Source organism: Amblyomma americanum, chromosome 1 (genome assembly GCF_052857255.1).
Source record: "Amblyomma americanum isolate KBUSLIRL-KWMA chromosome 1, ASM5285725v1, whole genome shotgun sequence".
Lineage (NCBI taxonomy): Eukaryota > Metazoa > Arthropoda > Arachnida > Ixodida > Ixodidae > Amblyomma > Amblyomma americanum.
This window is the reverse complement of record NC_135497.1, coordinates 33,520,074-33,541,435: the sequence shown is the minus strand read 5'-3', so window position 1 is coordinate 33,541,435 and position 21,362 is coordinate 33,520,074.

Below are 21,362 nucleotides of genomic sequence, written 5' to 3'. Positions count from 1 at the left end.
GGTTCAGAGAAACTGCTGATGGCTTGCTCGAAAACGTTGAAGGTGCTTACAGTGGTCGGCTGTGACAATCTGCTGACGGACAGGCAAGTTCTTGGTGCAGAAAACTGGTATGCCTTCATCGTGCAGTGAGTGACGCGACATCCCGCAATCGCGTCAAAGAATCTGCTGTAGGAATTGTGTGAGGTTAATGCCATGCTGCCTGAACTATTTGGCGGGGGGGGGGGGGGGGGGGGGTATTTGCATCAAGTTGAGTTGGTTAACAGCACTTGTGAAGTCTTGCGCATGCAGAAGTTTGAGAAGTGCACGTCAGGAGTGACATGTCGTTGCTGCGACTTTAAAAGATACAACTAACGGGTAGATGCATCAAAGAGTGGTTGACAAAATGCAGTAAACCTGCTGACAGCTGCAACGAAAAAGAGACACTTGTGACAAACAATTGTAGCGGAGAGGAAAGATTCTTTCGAACGACCACCTGCAGCAAGTTTGTCCTTGAGCCAAAACACTGTACATTCGCCGCTTCCGCTATAGTGGAGGGCTTAGACCTTTCCCAAAAACATTGCACTCGAATATTCCGCGCATAGACACTATGCACTAAAAGCATCGTTATTTTCCTCTGTTCGCAGACTGGAAACGCCATACTAAGGTTTCTAGCCGCTAAGGTTTTGCACAAGCTATGTAAATGCAAATCACGCCATACAGCAGACGGGAAAACGCCATACCATCTTTCAGTTTTACATAGATAGCTGTTAATGTGATGCACTCCCGGACTCGCGACGTCGCAGTAGATGTCCGAACCGCAGCTGAAGTGTGTATGAAGAGCGCCTACTTTGGGCCATTGCTATCCCCGTTTCGCGTGGCCACTCTCACTACGTTAGCAAATATCACGCTTCGCTCTTTATTTCTCACGGCGTCAGCTCGATACTGCGAAAGAAAACTCCGACGTTCCCCTGCCAGTTAGAGGGACCGTTACTCACGTGTGCCTGAGCCATGTAAGTCATGTGGCCCAAGTGACCCCACGTAGCCGTGTCGGTTCTTGAGTGGGTGAAATGAAGGCGGCAGAAGGTAGGCTGCGGTAACTGCTGCCACTTCTTGCCTGGAGGAAAGGTGGACAGTGTGGGGAGTCTCAGCGTTAAAGAAACAGGGACCAAATAGCCAACGCACACGTCGAGCACGCGCCGCGTGTGTTTCCTCCAGAGCGCGGCCCTTAGGCGCCCGTTCCTGGCTTGCGCGTCGTGGTAGTGGTCGGTGCAACCAACAGAGCTATGGCAAAGCAGAGAGCACGGCGAAGGATGAAAGTAGGGCGATAACGAAGGGAGGGGCGAGAATTAGGGTTCACGTGTGAAAAAGAAAACCGTTCATGGCTCAATTTTTTGCTCGCTGTTTCATCCCACGGTCCTCAATTTAAAAATTACTTTCCGGACAAATATTAAGAGGTGGTGCCAGCAATTATACAAAAACGAGAGAATGAGATACAGACCCACGCATGAGCCGTACGTGGCAGAAAAAGGCAGACAAGCATTCGCTTTAGTCACGAATCGCAGCGAGGACTGCATGTCTTCTATTTTTTTTGCCTTTATTATTAGCCCTGATTATAACTCTGGCCCAAAGCAAAAAAATTCTGAAACTGACATGACTATAATGTGTGTATTAGTTTTGAGAAAATGAAATATTTATTCATGAGAAAATACTGAAATCGTTTCACTTTCGCTATATCTCTATGCGATTAAAGGGGAACAAAAATCCACTTTTGCGAGCTGCAAGAGAAATTTGGCTCTGCTGGATCGGCAGCTTGCGCAAAGGTATAAGAACCAACGAACGATAGCGGTCCTTCTTGCAGACTATGTCGGAGCAGCGTTAACGACAGAAGTTGTATTGAGGAATACAAAAGTAAATAAGAAAAATAGTGCCTCAACCCGTGCCACTTGCGAGCAGCAGCCCACTGTAATAACAAAGGAATATGTCCCTGAGGGCAAACGGTATTTCGCACACCGAGCGGTGGAAATGAGGAAAGCTGTATATACTCGGGGTGTGCGAATGTTCGAAATTTTGGAGTGGCGAATACAATATCCATCTATTTGACTCGCTGAACGAATAAAACAGGGCATGTTCAAAATTTTTCATTCGAATGCGTCCTCAAGTTTTCGAATAGATTTTGAATAATTGAGACAACGTTCGAATAGGCCTCGCCGTAGCTTTTTTGTAATTTGTGGGGTTTAATGTCCCGAAGCGACACACGGTCTATGAAGGATCCCGTATAGTGTAAGGCTCCGGATTAATTGAGACCAACTGGGTGATTTAACCTAAGCTTACATCGCAGACCACACGGGTGCCTTTTGCGTTCTGCTTCCATTGCAAAATGGCCGCCTCGGCCAGGTTTGAACCCAGGTCCTCAGGCTCAGTGGTCGAGCGCCATAACCACTGAGCCACACAGCGGTGTTTCCGTATATGTTTTTTTTACCATTGTTTAAAAAACAGGGCTAACTCAGGCGCCGCATAGCATGCTAGCGCGATTAGTATGTGCAGGAGGGAGGGTTCAGCGCCGAGGCGCGGTCCATTCGTGAATCATCTTTCATAATGCCTTCAAGATTAGGCGTCGCGAACGGGCTGAGCCAGTTTTAACAAGGCCTCCCTTCATGACCGATGTCGAAGGCCATGACTCAAACACTCCTCCCTCTCATCAGCTGAAACTTGGCGCTATTTTGGTCGCCGTAGTCATCAGTGGGAAAAGTTGTTGCTTCTTTAAGCAGCTATAGCTTTAAATCTAGGACTTATAGCGCTGCCGCTATAGCGCTTTACTGTTTCGCATGGATATCCGTTCGTACCATCAGCGTCAAATAAAAGGCGAACAAAACAACTGAAACGCGAGCACAAACAATCAAAATTATTCGCGGCTGGAAAGGAGATATACGCGTGGTCTATTAACACTTCAAAAGAGTGGTCTTTACGCTTTCGATGCGGAAATCAACCGCTCTAGTATTCAACCTCCCTAGTGTAATACCTCCCAGATTTGCAGTTTGTGTTTCAATTCTTTTGTTCGCGTCTCATTTGACGCTGATAATATATATATTCGATCATTACGCAGCGAACAATCATACAAATATTCCATTAGTATTCAATATTCTTGCACTATTCAGTTTGTATTTGATTCGGTCTCGAAAAAGTACTATTCGCACACCGCTAATGTTTACTATAGCAACCCACAGCAGATAGAGCGGGCCTGGGGATGCTCCCCTGATATACCCTGCAAAGTAGCGGATATGGGACGGGATTTGAGGAATGGAACGTTGGTCGTCAGGTTTGGGTTATGGTAGTATGGGTTTGATTGGGGATAACTTAGGATTTGGAAATTGATCCCAATAGAGTCGAGCTCCTTCCAGACCCCCGCAGAAGGCGGGCACTCGTTCTTCGCCTAATAGCGGCCCTCGGCCTTCAAGCGTAGTTCCATACCACGAAATGCTCGCCGGAGCCTTCGACGCTCCGAGAAAAGGTACCCTACAAAGGCAGGTTTTTGGGGCATCCAAGCCCAAGCCAGGTTCCTGCACCCAGACATTCCTCCACTGCTAGAGATTCGTACTCACACGGGGGACCCCTTTAGCGGTTCTCAGACCCAGCATGGACTGTGGTACTGCCTAAATGCCCAGGATGGCACCGTTCTCTGCTCGAAGTCACATTTAGGTCCTCATTTCTCTCCCACACTTAATAATAAGGACGCCCTTTTGGAATCGCTTCACTAAAAGGGCGACGGTTTGCTACCTAGGATACATATGGTCCACGTGAGATTTTCTGCAGGCTTCCTAGCCGTTACTCGGTGTTTACATCTTTGACGTTCCCAAGTTTCGGGGCTTACTGACCCTCGGGGCTCACAACTAGACCGGTCCTTTTCGACAGATGAGTTTCTCAGAACCCAGACTTGGCTCGCCCAGCCGCAAGGCACCGCGAGCTCTTCGAAATCGGAAATCATCGCACCGCGGCTTGGTTGTACGCCCTTCGTACTGAGAGGGTGATCCTTCGGCATGAGAAATTTTGGTTTTTTTTTTCAATTTTTGCTGCCTTTTGATATGCTAGATTCGCACGAGCCCTGTGTGGACTTCTCCAGACTTGCCAACACCCCCTGGCTGCATCTCGCTCACAAGGCCACGGAGAGTGCGCCGCCAAATCTCCTGTGGATTCGCAACCCCAACACGATGAGCCGCGGCTGAGACTGGCCCAACAACCACTGACGTTAATTGCTGACGGAAGGGCAGGCGAAACCGCCTGAACTGTCTCCATGAAGCGTTGAATCTGTTAAAAAGCATTAATGATCATTTTTTCCAATCGGTTATGCAGAACGTTCAGTGGCAGCGAAAGTACAGGCCGCAAGTTTTATATTGCCACGGATCTTTGTACTGTTGTTCACGCTCAAAGCCGCCGGCACTCGGTTTTAACATTTGCTTCTGACGCGAGATGCGAACAGACTTATCTCGAATGATATGTAGTCGTTCAGTTTTTTGTGGGCGCAGGCCAGCCCAATAAGGTGTTTCTTTTGGAAGCCGTTTTAGCCGTTTTCTTGACTGCCATACGGCCGTCGCCACTACGTGACAATGTCGGTCCTCTTTTAACTTATCCACCAATAGGTTATCAGAAAAAATCAGGGGGGCACTTTGTTCACCTAAAGGGCGGTGAGGCGGAAGCCTTTACATAGCGCGGTGTTGCTGCTTGTGTCACGGATGCGTGGTTAAAATGGTAATTACGTACACAATTGTTTGTGAATCTTAAATGCTGGAGACACTTGGGGGCGTTTGGAAGGCATCCGTTTGATTCGACGCCTTTCCGCAAACACTCCCCAGCGTCCTAGACAAGAAGAACTATGTGACGTTCCTTGTGTGTGCTACGAGGGTCCGCGTTCGACGGCGCGGCGTAGACGGAGCCCCCAGTGGCGGCAAAAGCACTCAAGGGAAAGCAATTCAGCTGGAAGAGAGGAGATCGGCGACAGCCGGTCTCGTTTTGGAAGCAGCCAGCACACATGTTTCTACTGTATATGGCTGCAAGCAACTTGAGTGGGATTGCTTTCGGGCCTGCCGCCATGGACCGCACGGAGAAGACCCAGGTGACAGCTGCGTCCAATTACCGAGCCATACTCGTTGAGAGTGAACGACCAAAACGAAGGGGTTTAAGCACAACCGGACCCCCTTTCCATAGCGTCGGCACGTGTCGAACGCCGCCGCCGCCGCCGCCGCGGGGAGACGGGCGTTATCTTCCCCAATTGCCGTGACCGTGCCGGGGACAAAGGGCCTCGTTTCGGCGGGCCTGGCCCCGTGACAAGACGGAGGGCATCATCACCAACACTCCCGAGCACATCCTGGGACAAGGGACCACTTTCCCGGCCTTTTAGTGACCTCGCGTTCCGGCCTTGAGTGGCGAGTGTCATTTGATGGAGAACGGAGGTCGGTGACCCGTGGGAACCGTCAGCGGGCCAGAGACCGTCTACCACAGCCGACGCTACCTCGACGATAACCTTCTTTCCCTCGGACTCAACACGTGACGGGGGCGAGACCATAAGTGCGGTGGTGTGTTTGTGCGCCCAAGTGAAAGCCCTAGGCCCCTCCCACTCCGGCGTGGGCGTCCTCAACCTAGGGAATGTGGGGAATAAGAAGGATATAAAAATCGACGAGGAGTACGGAAGAAACAACGCTCAGGACGACATCGTTCGCCAAGGGGGCCTTCAGCGCCGAAGCCCGATGGCGTGCAGCTTCTGCCAGCAACCGTTCGAGCTCAACTCCGGAGCCCCTCCATCGTCCCCATGAAGTCGTCGGCACGTAAGCTCGGACACCCCAGCCTCTGATGTATAATCATAATCATGTATAATTATTGAATATATCTGTTTGTTCAAACTGAGCCATACGGTGTCTCTTTGCCTCTCCGTCCGGTGTGGACCTGCGCATTATGGGGGGTCGTCACACTGGTGTCAGAAGTGGGGTCTCAAGAGCAAATGTCCTCTGAATGCTGCGACATTCATGACTTCAAAATTGTAATTAAAAGGGAATCACGAGACTGATTGTGGGACTTTTACCCCCATTTGAGAGGCTTGAGGCACCGGAGGGCTTGAGCGAAAAAAAATGTCTGTATCTGAGGGAGCTCCCACTCCACAGCCGTCGCTTGGAGCAAGCATGCTGGCATTAGGAAGCGTCATTCCGACGTTTACAGGAGATAAGACAGGGGTTCCAATCTGCGATTTCTTTTCCATGCTAGAAGAGATTGGGAAAATGGGGGGATGGTCCGATGCTCAAATGCTGGGAATGGCGAGTTGTAAGATGGCAGGAGCTGCTCATGATTTTGCATGGCGAGACGAAAAAGTAAAATCCACAAAAAATCATTTGCGGAATTTAAGAAGCTCGCGTTTGAGCATTTCGACACTGAACCACGTCACGTGCGGGTACAGAGGTTCCGTGACGCCGGACAGATGGTAGGGGAGGACGTGCGAACGTTTGCGTCGCGGCTTCAGCGCCTAGCACGCGATACGTTAAGCAGGGAGGAGGAAGGAGACCAGCTAAAGAAGAAATACGCGGAGGATCTACTTAAAGAGGAAATGACCGCTTTGTTCGTGGCTGGTCTGCAAGACCCCGTGCACCGGTTCGTGCTCTCGTGCAAGCCGAGCAATTTCGACCAAGCCGTGGCGGCCGCATTGGATGAGGAACGAAATGAGGCGTTAACGACAGCCGCAGCGAGAGTACGCGTCATAGAGAGAGCGGTGCTCAACCCTGAGGTTGCTCTCTTGACAGAGCGGTTAGATCGCTTAGAACAGCTGCTATCTCAGCAGGTGGAACGCCAGGTTGAAGCGCGCGCTCAACAGCGCCCATTCGCTGGAAACCGGAGACCGCCACAAAGCTACAGGCGCGGTATGCGAGATTTTGAAGAAATCGTATGCTATTAACGAGTTAGCAGTAAGATGGAAAATAGAGGAATTCAGGATATCGCTGCCGAACCTATATTCAGCTTTAACTAACGAGAATCTGACAGCTGTCATTACGGAGTGCGCACTAGAAGTAGGCGGTAGGACAGTTCGACAGGATACCGGGAAGCTATATCAGGAGACAAAAGATCCGATTAAGAAACGCCAAAGCATGAGGGCGCCTTACCGTACCGGCAGATTAGAACTAGCAGAGCTATCGAAGTAAAATAAGTGAGGGCAAGGGGGGAGGGGGAGGTAGGAGAGAATCGAGCATGCTCTAAAGAACAGAGGCAGCCTAAATGCGGTGAAGAGGAAACTAGGCATGGGTAAAAACCAGATGTATGCGTTCAGAGACAAGGAGGGCAATGCCATTAGCAACGTTTATAAGATAGTTAAAGGTTAAAGTAGCTGAAGAGTTATATACAAATCTGTACAGTAGACAATGTAATCAGAACGTTAATGAGAGAGACAGTAGCCCGCACCAATGCGTCATCCCGCCAATAACGAAAGAGGAAGCAAAGAAAGCCTTAGGGAGCAATGCAAAGGGGAAAATAAACTCCAAAGGGGAAAATAAACTGGTGAGGATCACGTCACTGCAGATCTGTTGAAAGACGGCAGGGAGATTCTGCTAGAAAACCAACCACCCTGTATACGCAATGCCTTATGACCTCGACCGTACCAGAATCTTGGAAGAACGCAAATATTGTCTTAATTCATAAGAAAGGAGACGCCAAGGACTTGAAAAATTACAAGGTGATCAGCTTACTCTCCGCTGCCTACAAGGAATTTACTAAGCTATTTACTTCAATTAACCATATGATCAGGCAGGATTTAGTAAAGGATACTCCACAATAGATCATATCTCACACTACTAATCAGGTGATAGGAAAATGCGCAAGATATAACCAACCAAAGTATATAGCCTTCATTGATTACGAGAAAGCGTTTGACTCAGTGAAAATCTGAGCAGTCATACAGGCATTGCGGACTCAGGGTGTAGAAGAGGCTTATATCAAAATACTGGAAGATATATAGAGCAAAATGGCATTCCTCTGGGACAGTTGGTATTAATTTATCTTTGGGCCAGCGTGAACTTTGGGACGCACCAACGTAGACAAGACACATTGAAACACTGAACACCATAGCTACAGTAGTCCTCCATAAAGTCTGCAAGAATATACCAATAACGAAGGGTGTCAGGCAAGGATACGCGATCTCGCCAATGATATTCCCCGCCTGTTTGCAGGAGGTATTTCGAGGCATGATTTGGGAACAAATGGGGATAAGAGTTCATGAAGAGTACCTAAATAATCCGCGATTCGCTGATGATATTGCCTTGCTGAGTTACTCCGGAGGTGAACTGCAAATCATGATCAATAAGTGAGACAGGCTGAGCGGAACGGTGGGTCTAAAAACTAACATGCAGAAAACCAAAGAAATGTTCAACAGCCTAACAGCCTAGCAAGAGAACAGCAGTTCACAATTGGCAGCGAGGTGCTGGAAGTGGTAAAGGAATACGTCCACTAAGGACAGGTTGTGACAGCTGATCCAGATCATGAGAGGGAAATAACTAGAAGGATACGAATGGGGTGGAGCGCATATGGAAGGTTCTCTAAGATCATCAGTGGCAGTTTACCAGTATCCCTCAAGAGAAATGTGTGCAACAGCTGTATGTTACCGGTACTCACCTAGAGGCAGAAACGTGGCGGCTAATGAAAAGGGTTCAGTTCAGCGTAAGTTAAGGACAACGCAGCGAGCCATGGAAAAAAATGATAGGTGTAACGCTAAGAGACCGGAAGCGGGCAGAGTGGGTGGGGGATCAAACGCGCGTTAATGACATCCTAGTCGAAATCAAGAGGACGAATTGGGCTTGGGTAGGGCATGTAATGCGAAGGCGAGATAACTGCCGGTCCTTAAGGGTAACGGAGTGGATTCCAAGATAACGCAAGCGTAGCAGGGAACGGCAGAAGGTTAGGTCTGCGGATGAGATTAAGAAGTTTGCAGGCATAGGGTGAGCGCCGCTGGCAAAGGATAGAGTTAATTCGAGAGACACGGGATGCCTTTGCTCTCCAGTGGGTGTAGCCAGGATGATGATGATAATGATAAATCAGGCATGTTCACTGCTTGCAAATGCTATCAACCGATTACAATCTACCAGCTAAGGAGTGCAGGATAACTTCTCACCTTCTTTCAACGCCCCTGGTCCTCTCGGTTTCTCTAGCAAACTCTTGGAGAAGGACGTTGAATATCCACCGAGTAGTTCTTCGTTGGGGCCAAGGTTCCTTAGTGTGCGGTAGTAGATGTCTCCGTTGAAGAGCAAGACCACGAGGTTTTGTCGACGCTTGCTGGGCGAGTAGTTCACGTCGTCCATCCAGTGGTTGCGCTCTTGTGGGCGGCCGTCTACCACGAAGAACTCTCCACATCGGCGCCCCTGCGCAACCCAACGGTTCAACCGTCTAAACGCTCAAGTCAAATTTTTTCGTTACCGTATTCACGTAAAACAACGGACGCAAAAAAACGCGGCCTAAATTTTGTGTCGGGAAAAGTTTCTGTGGCCATCGAGACACCGTTACCGTACCGTGTACCCTGTTACCGTTACCGAAATACCAGAAGGCCGCCCACCACCTGCGATCACGCGCTGATTGGCCCGGATGCTGCAGGCACGCGCGCAGCTAGATAGATAGATAGATACTTGAGGCCTTGCCCTTTGTAACGGGCGGGCACCACTAGGTTGGGCACCCGGACCAAAAACAAAAACAAAAAAAACACAAGAAGATGGAAGCGCACAAGGAGAGAAAGAAAGATAAAACGCGCAAAAAAGGAAAAAGAAGAAAAAAAACACGCAAAGGCTAAAGTCAGGAGGTGGGGGGGTTCGCTCATCGACCTCGTTCACTTCCGACTCTGCGGTTTCGCGCTGTTAGACACAGTGCTCCACCAAAGAGTTAGTCGACGCTTGGTTCGCAGCACCCCCTCGCTCTTGACCTTGGAGCTGTCTCCCTCATCGTCCACTGCAGGACCGTGAAACCCGAGCGCCTGTGGGAATGTGGAGCCCTCTGTCGGCATCGGATGGAGTCTGGCACGACATCACCAGGTGCTCGATGGTCTCCTCCGCGTCGTCACACGCTCGGCATATTGCTGCCTGTGCGTCTGGTGTTGCATCGAAACGACGGCGGTACACCAGTGTTCGCAGCGCTCCGGCACGGGCCTCAAACAGCAAGCAATGCGCTACCCAGGCCGTTGTCAAAAATCTTTTCGGGTCCGATGCTGTTTTTGCACTCGCGGTACACAGCCAGTGTCGGTTTTTCCGCGAGCGCCTGCAGCCATTGGCGATTCTCTTTTTCCTGGACCCGTCTCCTTGCCTCCTGTTTCCATACCGTTGCCGATTCGGCACTTATGGGTGTCTGGAAAAGTCCATACTTGCCTTCTATTCTGTGAAGGCGCTTCGCCCATGTAGTGCGTAGGCATGTCGCAGCGAGGTTTTCAAAGACCCGCCTTGCCCATCGGTTACGGCTCATGAACTGCAGTCGACCGCGGTACTCAAGCTTGCTGCATGCCTCCCTTGCCTCAAAACTAGACCATCCCAGGTCGCCTTGAATGGCTGCATTGGCCACCCGTCCATGACATCCGACTGCAGTGCGGCCGACCTCTGTTTGTCTGCGCTCTAACCAATTTCTGGTGGCTGATGGGAGGCAGACCACCGCGTTGGCGAATGTGAGTCCTGGCACGTGCGTGAGCTTCCAGAGGTCGCGGACCATGGTGTACTGGTGGCACCCCCACAAGCACCGACGTCAGCGGATGCATTGCGCTCGAAGTGCAGATTGACGGACCTTGGCCTCGTGCAGTCTGAACATGTCAGTCTCAGCACACAAATTTATGCCCAGGTATTTATACGATCTGTCGACTGTCAGGGTCTCTTCATTCAACATCAGCGATAGCTGATCAGTCGCCTCGCCTGCCAGCTGAACAACCCTGCATTTTCGCTGGTTGAACTTGAGGCCAAGGCTTCGCAGCTCCGCGGCACAAATGTCTAGAATTTTTTGCACATACTCTGTGTTTTCTCCCATAATTACCAAATCATCAGCAAAGGCAAGACCCGGCAGTCGGCTGGAGTTGTCAATTCCTGTGGTACTGTACTTAAGGCCGAATCCCAGGTTTGCCTGCAGGAGTGCCTTTTCCTGTCCGGACACATACAGTAGGTAGAGGAGGGGAGACAATGGGCATCCCTGCGAAGCCCCCTGTGTATGTAGACCCGTTCCGACTGCACATTGCCAAAAAAGGCTGTGCCTACGTTTTCCCTGTACACCTCTTTATCGTCTCGAGAAGTGCTGGTGCCATTCCCAGAGTACCAAGGCGATGGAAGAGAGTTTCGTGCGGGACGTTATCATAAGCCTTTTCGACGTCCAGAAAGCAGCAGATGAGTCTCCTGCCTTCCTTCCTGGCAATGTCTGTACAGCTGGTGAGTACGAAGAGGTTGTCTTCAAGCCGTCTGCCCGGACGAAACCCATTCTGCAGCTCCGTTAGGACGTGCGCTGATTCTGCCCATCCGCTGATCCAGGCTTTCAAGACTTGCATGAAAACTCGGTACACCACGCTGGTGACCGTGAGTGCCCGGTAGTCGCCGATGTGGGCTGCATTGCCGCCGGGCTTCAGCAGGAGCACCACCCTGCCATTGCGCCAGTCCTCGGGTATGTCTCCGCCGTTAATAATGGTGGTAAACAACTCGGCCAGCTGATCTCTCGAGTTTGGACCGAGTAGTTTTAGTAGGCGAGCTGGTATTCCATCGAGTCCCGTGGCTGTGCAAGCGCTGATGCGGCCCAGTGCCCGGTTCATGCCTGGCAGTGTGACCTCCCATGCGATGTCTGGTTGGTCCTGGGATGGAGCTGAGGGCGATGACCCTTCAAGGTTGTCCTCAGGCATGTAGGCTGGTGGCCCATAGAGGCCTGACAAGTAGTCCGTGACGTGCTGTTGCAGGTCGGTGATGGGCTGTCCGGTGGCACTATCGACCATTTCTGTTGGCCCCACCCTTTCCCTGTCCAGTGAGCTGACATACCGCCAGAATTTCTGAGCCGCCGACTTGAACTCTGCCCGCAGGGTTTGCATTTGCTTGAGATTTGCGGCAGCCAACTTCGCCTGCACCAGTGATTGCATTTCATGTTTGCGTTGCAGGTACATGTCCCACGCCACTGCTGCTGCGTCCTGGTCCTTATCTTTCACCGCCCTGCGATGGGCGCTGTTCGCGTCCCGGCGCGCTTGCCATGCCTCTGCCACCTGCCTGTCCCACCATGGCTTCTTGTAGGCTTGCCTATGTCCCTTGTGGACCGTGTGTGAGCGCATTATCGCACGCAAGGCTTCCATGTACTCGCCTATGTAGCGGCTCCTAGCCGCCTCTGGCTCTCTTCGAATTCCTTGGCGACGACCTCCATCTGCCTTACCGGAAGGTAGAGAGCTTTCGACCGTTGGGGTCTGTTTTTCCGACGATGTGTGTCGGTGAAGTCCAGACGCAGGCGATTATGGTCGCTGCCCATGCTAACCAACCCCTCTTCATCAATGTGGAGGTGCTGCATAAGGCTCAGAAGACGAGGCGATACCAGCGCATAGTCAATACATGTTGCACTGTTTCTGGCACATCACGTATATTGACCGTTGCATCTCGAGTCTAGATTGGCGATGTTGAGCTGGAGCTGTTCCGCCAGCCAGAGTAGAAGGTCACCGTTAGCGTCAGTGTATCCGTCAAGCTCAGAAAGGTGGCCGTTGAAGTCCCCAAGAATGATCACCCCCTTGTCCTTTGCAACCAGGTGAGCGTCTCTGCACACACACTCCACTAAACCACAGTTAGTGTCGGGACGACTGCTGCGTATGGAAAGATATACCACGCATAGCGCTGTGGGGACCCCAAGAAGATCGCCTACCACCCATAAGTGGTCGCTGCATGCCTCGTCATGACCCACATGATCACTGCACTCTTGCGCCTGCCACTCCAAATCACGGCGCCACATCACTCCCACACCTCCACCTTTCCGACTTTCACCCAATCTGTTCTTTCCCGCCCAACACCAGCTCGGGTCGATGGGAGGCTCCTCGAGATCGCGGGGGTGCGTTTCGGCAACCGCGTATACGGATACTTCCTCTGTTCTAAGCGCGCTGTACAGTTCCGCCCACTTTTGTTCTCGTCGAGCGCCGTGCAAATTGAGAAAGCCCACTCTGAAGCTTATTTGCTCCTTGCGCCGAGGTGCTGGGCGGCGACGCTGCTGCGCGCCCCTTACTGCGCTTGCCGCGGCCACTGCTGCCGTATGTGGTGTCGGGCGAAGTCGCCGACCATCTGGAAAATCGCCGGGCACTCCCCCGGGTGAGCCAATTGCAGAAGGTGCAGCGTCGCGTGGAGAGGGGGTGGGCCACCGTGCGATGTCATCACATTGCTCCGCATCGTGCCCAGATGCCATGGGGCCGCCGCCAGTGGCAGCTGCGTCCTGGGGGGCAGCTGTTCCCAATACATCGGTTGGGCCCAAGGCGAAGGCGCCTGTGTGAGGCCTGTCCTTGTTCCGGAGCTCGCCCGGACATCTTGGTCTGCTGGGGCTGGTCCCGCTGCCTCGACCGCATCGGCTGCGTTCGGTTTCTTCCCGGCCAGTTCCACTTGTTGACGGGGTGTGTGTTTTCCTAGGGCCGGCCGACCGCTCTTCAGGGCCGGCGCTTTCGGATGCAGTCGGTTGGGTCGTCCGCTCCGAGGCTCCCGCCTCCACCCTAAAAAATGGTGAGCCGCGAGTGCCACTTCTTTTGCTGCTTGGCGAGCTGTGGCTGCCAGGTAGTGTACGCCATCCTGCGCCATCCGTTTGTCGCCCTCCAAGAGCTCGGAGAAGTCAACGAACACTGTGTTCCCCGAGGAGCACAGCTTCCTCAGCTGTGTGCTGAGGAGCATTGCCTTCGCCCGTGGCTCTTTTCTACGTGTTTTAACTTCGGGGACGGAACATATTGCCATCTTTTGAGCATAGGGGCGAAAAGGTGTCTGATTGACTTGACGACCGCTTCCGGCTGGGCACCTTTAATTACATCCGCCACACCTGCGTGCAGGACTAGCAGCAGCAGGTTGTGCCTGGGCCCGCTGTGGTGTTGAGTGAGCCTCCGGTGCACATCGACCACAGTCGCATGGCGGTCATAGACGCATTCCACCCTCATACGCTTGCCCAGTTGCCGTCGTAGTGCCCCGGCTATTCTTGATGCGTTGCCATCACCCACGACCCACACTTCTCGTGAGGAGTCGGGTGGAGCCTGTCTTTCGTAGGGTGCCCGAACCGAGTCGGCGTCGTCTCTCTGTAGGGGGTGTCTCTCGTTGTTGCCCCGCTGGCCGGATTCCTGGCCGCTTTTATCCCTTTGCGCCGGTTTGCTTGCTCTCTCTGATCGATTTGAGGCGCACCCGCTGGGTGAGGCCTTGTCGAGCTCATCGCCCGCCACTGTGCTACTTGTGTGGGCGCCAGCCTCCACAACATCAGGACTTTCTGTGGTCGCTGTAGGTGTGTTTGGCTCGCCTTGCGGTAGCCTTCGCACCTCACTCCCCTTGAGCCCCCCCAACAGCCGTGGGTGATTCTGAGGACTCCTCGATGTGCAGTGGACTTTCAAGGCCACTAGGGGTGCTGGGGGAAGTACTGACTTGCTCCACTTGGGTCGACTCAGAGCCGGAAGCATCGTCCCCGCGTAGAGGTTTGCCTGATGGTACTGGGAGTTGGTCCTGCTGTTGGAGTTGCTCCTTCATCTGCAAGATAACACACCTCAGCGCCTCCATCTCTGTGTTCGCATCCAGTACCTTTTTTTTGCAACGCCTCTATCCTGATGCATTGTTTGCAAACGAAGGGGCTCGTCGTAGCCGTTTTCAGGTCTGGAAACCCTGTCTCCTCCAGGTAAGCCCACCTCCCACACTTGTCACACTGCACCTGGTCTTCCTCGGTTTGTTGTCGCCTCTTCACTCTCTTCGCCATGACGTTCCGGTAATTTCTGCAGGGCCGGCTGCAGGGGAAAACCGGTCGGACGGGAGAGAATGGTCGGAAGGGAGAGCCGGTCACGGGTGGGGGGGGGGGGGGAGGGGCTTGCTTCCTTGCACGTTGCCTTCCTGCCGTGAAATGACGATGGAGGCGCTTAACCCTACGTGCACTTTGCGACGGAAATCCAGGCTTCGGGGTTGATCAACAGATGATGGTGAGCTTGTCGCCGATACTAGCACAGCGTCTGGACTTGACGACCATTATATGCTGCTTACGAACTTCCCCGTCACATTAAAACTTCGCGCCGTATCCAAGAAGCAGGCAACACGCCACACGCACGCCACGCCACGCCTGCTGCAGCCGAGAGTGCCATCTCCTGCAGCCTGCCGGGTATCTGGCGCCATCTGGAGCCGTCAGGGTGATTTTATGTGCATTGGCTGCGCGCGGGCTCCCGGTAAGAGTCAACGGAGCAGCGCAGAACTCTGGAGATTTCGAGGGCCTCCCAGCGGTGGCCTTGTGCACTTTCGGACGCGATCACTCGCAGCAACGCGTAGGGGAATAAAACCAGGGCAGTATCATTTTTGAAAATAAAGAACTAAAGAATATACAACTTATTTTTATCATGATGATGATGGTGATAGTGAACTTTTACGGTGCGAGGGCTTCTGAGGCCAAAGAGCGCCATGTAAGAAGGCATTTTGGTCTACTGACGAGTTATTTTGCGGAAAAAAAGGACAGCCCGGGCTACCAACCACTGCGGCGCGCATAGTGCCATTGTCAGCCGCATAAAGCAACCAACACAGCTTCCTTTAAAGTGTATGAATCCTACTGCATTCAGCTTGTCCAAGATAATGGAATTCATTTCAGGAGTAATTAGTACTGCTCTAACGAATAAATATTTTGTATTTACCCTTTTATCTTAGCATTCAGCTTAAGCTAAAGCTTCCAGCTTGACCTATGAGTGCAACTCTTGTACGGTGAGCTGGACAGAAACCGTTTAGCGTGCACCAAGCACCGGCAGCCATACCTGAGATTTCGTGAAAATTTGGAGGAACATAAAGAAGGCCCCTAATAATGGATCTGGTGACTCAGCGATGTCCAATGGTTTTGTCTCATGTTTTGCGTGCCAAACAAGTTTGGCTAAATGGTGAGGCACTGACAACCATAGGTGAGCCTCGCTACACATTTTTTTTTTCTGTTTTTCCTTTATCATTACAATAACGCGGCCTCTCAGAGCAGGCGTACAGTATAATACAATGATATTGGAAAGTGCGCATGTTCATTGAATCCTCGATATGCGGTTTGCAACTGTACTCATTCGCTGCAATCTCCCTCTTACACAACAATGGCACATATTCCAGCATAAACAGCCCAAGTGTTTCGAACGTTGTCTATAAGAGCCTTTACAACCTGAGTCTGAGTGTTCTACACACTGGCCGGGCAAGCTCACCAGCCAGGTGCAGCCGCCATTTTCGATGCTGTCCACCTTGACTCCGTGATACGGGCCCAAGTGCAGTCCCTTGGGCAGCGCCTTCAACGTGAACACTCCCACCGGGACGCCCTTGACTGTAGACTTGCCCGAGGCCAGGAACTCGAACATACTCTTACTGACGAGTCTGACGTCTTCCGATATCCCCTGCGTATATTATTCAGCTATGTTCACCAGCCGCTGTACTGCAAAGTGGGGGCTCGGGCGTACAGGTTAAAATTTGCAGCGCTGGCTACTAGTGCTAGGATTGCCATGTTTCGCGCCGTAAAAGCAGTCGTCTTCTCGGCGCGTGTCTGCGATTAAGGAACGGGTAGGGTCCCCTTCCCCAGAATAAAAAAAAACGTGCTGGTGAAAATAGGCTGACTCGTGCAGCCCGCAAGAAGAGTGAAGTTGGCGTTTCTGAAGTATAGTGCAGATAGAACCGGCCAAAGCTCGTACCCATCAAAAACGCACAAAAACGTGTACACGGCGTGGCGAATAAGTAGCATATAAAACATAAGAAAGTGGGTGCTATGATGTTGCGGGTTATTTCACACGCACATGAGGTGATGCATTTTTGGATTGAGTATCGCGTTCAAGCAGGTGTCGCCATGTTAATGAAATATACTCGACGTTTTTTTCAAGATTGATCTAATATAGATCATGCATACATGCATATTACGAAAAAGCAAACAAAATACTGTCGAACCTCGTAACGACGAAACGGTTTCCAACGAAACAATGGATATAGCGATGTAATGATTCCCGTCGTTACAACACGGGCTACAACGAACCTACGGCTATAACGAAATAACCGCCGGGCCCCTTCAACTCAGTTACGAGGTTCAACTGTACGCCTTAAAAAAACTCTTCGTGCCGTGAGCAAAGCAGGCAGCGGCGGCCACGACAGCCATCTCGCGATTCTCAGCGCGTTAAAGGTGTCGAAATGCAACATTTTGCTGCGCTTGTCAGTGCTCAATTTCTTGCAATCAAGTATAGAGAGGACGAATCCGCAGTAGAGCATTATCGAATTCTGCGAGGAGACCTGCATTTAGTAAATGCATCGACAGCCTTTCCAATTAGAATAGGGAAAGAATGAAACTATGGGGACGCATAAGCCACTTTTAAAGCTTTAAAGCGACAGCTTATATTGCAAAATTTTCCCGTATTTGCGTCAGTTTCATGGAAATTGTGAGTCCATAAACCGTTATGTTCGGACTGCAAGCTGCAGATAGCTTTGCTCACAACGTGGTGGGCACGTTTTGATAACGTCACAAGGTCGCGTGACCGCTCTCATCCAATCAACGAATTTCACTACATCTGTGGCGGATTGTACTACTTACGCAAACATTAATGCTCTCTCATTGATATTTGCCCGCATATACTCATTCAATTAGCGAATGCCGCCTTCCGCCGTACGTGCGGTGTGAGTGCTTTTCTGCTAGGTTAGTTCATTCTGTACCTTCGGCTGCGCCTTTTAGAAATAGAGAGCACCTGTCAAAGCACTCCAAGAAAGGTGTATTGTAAACGTCTGTGTATGCTTCACTTACCCCGCTCTTCACGTCGGCCAATGCTGTGTCGCTGGTGCAGACAGCACGCGCAACCATTCCGCTTCTGTTGCAACCTAGAGAACATGATTTAAGGCATGTTTTTAGATGGTTAATGAACGCAAGGGTAGCAGCTGTGTTGGTGAATTATCTTGCCCCTAAAAAGGCAAGGTCTATCCAAAAAAATACTTTTATCACACTATTGCGTTACTGTAGCGGCGGCAAATAAAAATCCTGAAATTCACTACAGAAAGCGAAATTTTACCGGACGCGGGTCTGAGGACCACAACCCTTTGGTGAAGGCGCGTGACCGAAACGCATAACTGAAGTTGTAAGGAACGATATATACTGTCGGCCTCAAAAGCTTCGGCATGCGTGTTCTCGGAAAAAAAAATTACTGTTGCACCACCTCACGACCCAGCCGCCCAGTATTAGCTAATGACGCGTGGTCGTTTCCACTCACTTTCAGATATTTCACGCAATTAGTGTACCTCGCTAGACCGAAACAAAATTTTCCTGCATAGCCGCAACCCGTAACCTTAACCTTTTGTGGCCGATAGTACATGCTCCATCCGCTGATACGAGCCGAATGAGTGGCAAGGCGTGCTACAAAAATAGTGCCTTTTTTCGAACACATGCATCCCATAAACTTCCGCCGCCGATATCACAACGTTCTAGCCACGTACCAGAACAATTCTTCATACTGATAGCAACCTTCCGTCGCTTTGCAGAGAAAACTCAGCCTCCCGCTCCCGACCCCGCCCACAACACTAAAGTGTATTGAGAAACGTCGCTCACGTGATGCGCGGTCGCCGCTAAATGGGGAAGGAATTCCCTCCGACGTGAATGCGTCACAGAAGATATCCTCATCTCCTTCCACAGCTGAAGCGTGAGGGAAAAGAACGAACACTGCTTCCTTAATATGTATTATAGATTAGCGAGGCAAACACCTAGAGGCGTTCACATATTCGTTCTTCTAATTACTGCGGTAGCAATAACTATATGAACTGCTCCATGCAGGCCTCTGTTCCAGTCTGATGTCAATCGCGAATCGTACCCTTACGTTTTCCGTCGTGCCGCTCTTCCCGTGAGGATGGCTCTTCGGGTAGGTCCCGACCGCTGCTCTCAGGAACCTCCCAGAGGTCCGGAAGCGCATCGGGGGAACTCGAAGGCGGGCTTTCTCTGTGAGTCTCTCTACAGGTCTCGAATGCCTACGTTAGGCGCACATGCACAGAGTGGCAAGAAGTAACCTTTTTTTTTCAAGAGACCAGGGATGGCGATCGCTGATAGCTGTAGGTTTACGGGGCAGCGAGGTTTAAATGTTGCTGTTAGACATGATGTTCGCTGGTCGGTTCATAGCAACTGCCAAAAAAAACTGCACGAAGACGATTAGACAAGGAGAGAGAGGTGCTTCCGTCTTCGTGCCTCTTTTCGCCCCGTCGTGTTCGCGCAGTTTTTTTTTTGGAAAACAAAGTTTCAGCCTCTGCATAAAGGTGAATCAAGATCCGGGGGGTTAAATGGTTTGCCCTGCTTCAGAAACCGCTTCGTACATGGAGCGTGTAACCCAGAGGTTCTACGGGTGACATAGAAGGTATGGTTCGGGCTAGTGGGCAATTCAAATTAAGAACCATACCGCAAAACCATGAAGGAACAAGACACAAGGATATGCGTGCCCTCGCTTCGTTGTTTTGCGATGTCAGCCATCTCCCAGCCATCTTTAGATTCTCGTCACGCTAAAGGCGCTGAAAGGGAATTTCACTGCGCTGGTCAGTGGTGAATTTCTTCAGTCAAGCATAGCAGTGACGAATCCGCAAAAAAGCATTATCGAATTCTGCGAGGAGACCAATATTTAGTAGTTGCAAAGACAGTCTTGCCAGAAAGAATAGGGGAAAGAATGAAAATATGGGGACGCTTAAACTACCTTTAAAGTGGAACGTGATAGGATTAAATTTCACATTTGGCACAGTTTCTACTGCAACTTCTGTGCGTGTTTGCGTCAGTTTCTTTGAAAATGTCGCTGCACCAACCGCCATATTCGGACTGCTAGCTGTAGATATCTGTGCCCACAACGTGGTGGGTCCGTTGCGATAACGTCACAAGGTCTCGTGACCTCTCTAGGCTAATCACCGAATTTTATGACATCTATGGCGGATTATACACCTTACGTAAACACTAATGCCCTCGCACTGTTATTTGGCCGCATATACTCCTTTAATTAACGCATTCCGTCATCCGCCGTGCGGTGCCTGTGCTTAACTCATTGATAATTCTCTCCGGGCTGCGATTGCACTTTTTAGAAATAGAGAGCACCTGCCAAAGCACGCCAAGAAAGGTATTGTAAAGGTCCGTGTATGCTTCGCTTACCTCTCTCTCCAGGTGGGCTAATGCTGTGTCAGCACGGGCAACCATTCCGCTTCCGTCGCAAGCTAAAAAAAGGATTTGAGGCATATTTTTAGATGGTTAAGGAGCGAAAGCATAGCAGCTTTGTTGGTAAACCACTTAACTAAAAAGGCCAGGACTCTATAAAAAATACTGTTTCTTTCTTGAAAATACTGCGGCATGAATAACTATATGCACTCCTCTATGCAGGCCTCAGTTCCAGTCTCATGTCAATCGCGAATTGTAAACTTACGTTCTTCGTCACGCTGCTCTTCCCATGAGGCCGGCTCTTCGGGCAGGTCCGGCCTTCCGCTCCCAGGAGCCTCGCAGTAGTCCGGAAGCATATATTCGGGCGCACGCGGGCATTCGCTCTTAGTCTCCTTCGGTGGGACGACCTGCGAATACATTGACTGTTATAGTGAAGTCTTACATTATGTAAAAAAAGCGATCATAAACGGTTTTTCGCTCAAAAATGCTTTTGTAAAGAATTTCTGTGTATAAATGGTTTTTCAAAAAAACTGTCTTCGAAAAAAAAAGGTAACTACGGTGAATCTGCTTGAACTTGCTGCCAAATATTCGAAAACTACTCGGAAACCTAAGAGCGCAGTCGATTCGTTTGGAAATATTTTGAACATGTACTACTTGATTCGCTCAGCGAAATGAATGCCAGGCCATCCGATCAGCTATCTAAAGATTTCGGATATTCGCCCACCTCTACTTATGAGAAATGTTCGATGCACTGAGGCCGCACTAAGCAATGCTAATTGCAGCTAACTACAGGGTAAACTTAAAAACAATGAGGAAATTTTAGAAAATAACGGCAGTTGCTAAATTATCGCGCTCGTTTCTAGATGTGCGTCAACGTAGCCGGCATGACCGCTTATAAGCGATCACTGTATCTCACAAAACCGTTTTTTTAAATCACTTACTTTACACGCGAACAACGGGTAGTTAGCGTAGTCTTTTCTCTCGTCCGCAATGTCGACTGGCACATTTAACTCGTGCACGAGTCGCTGCCACACCAGTTACACTGACAATCGAAAAAAGTCTAAAGGCATTGAATATTAGCG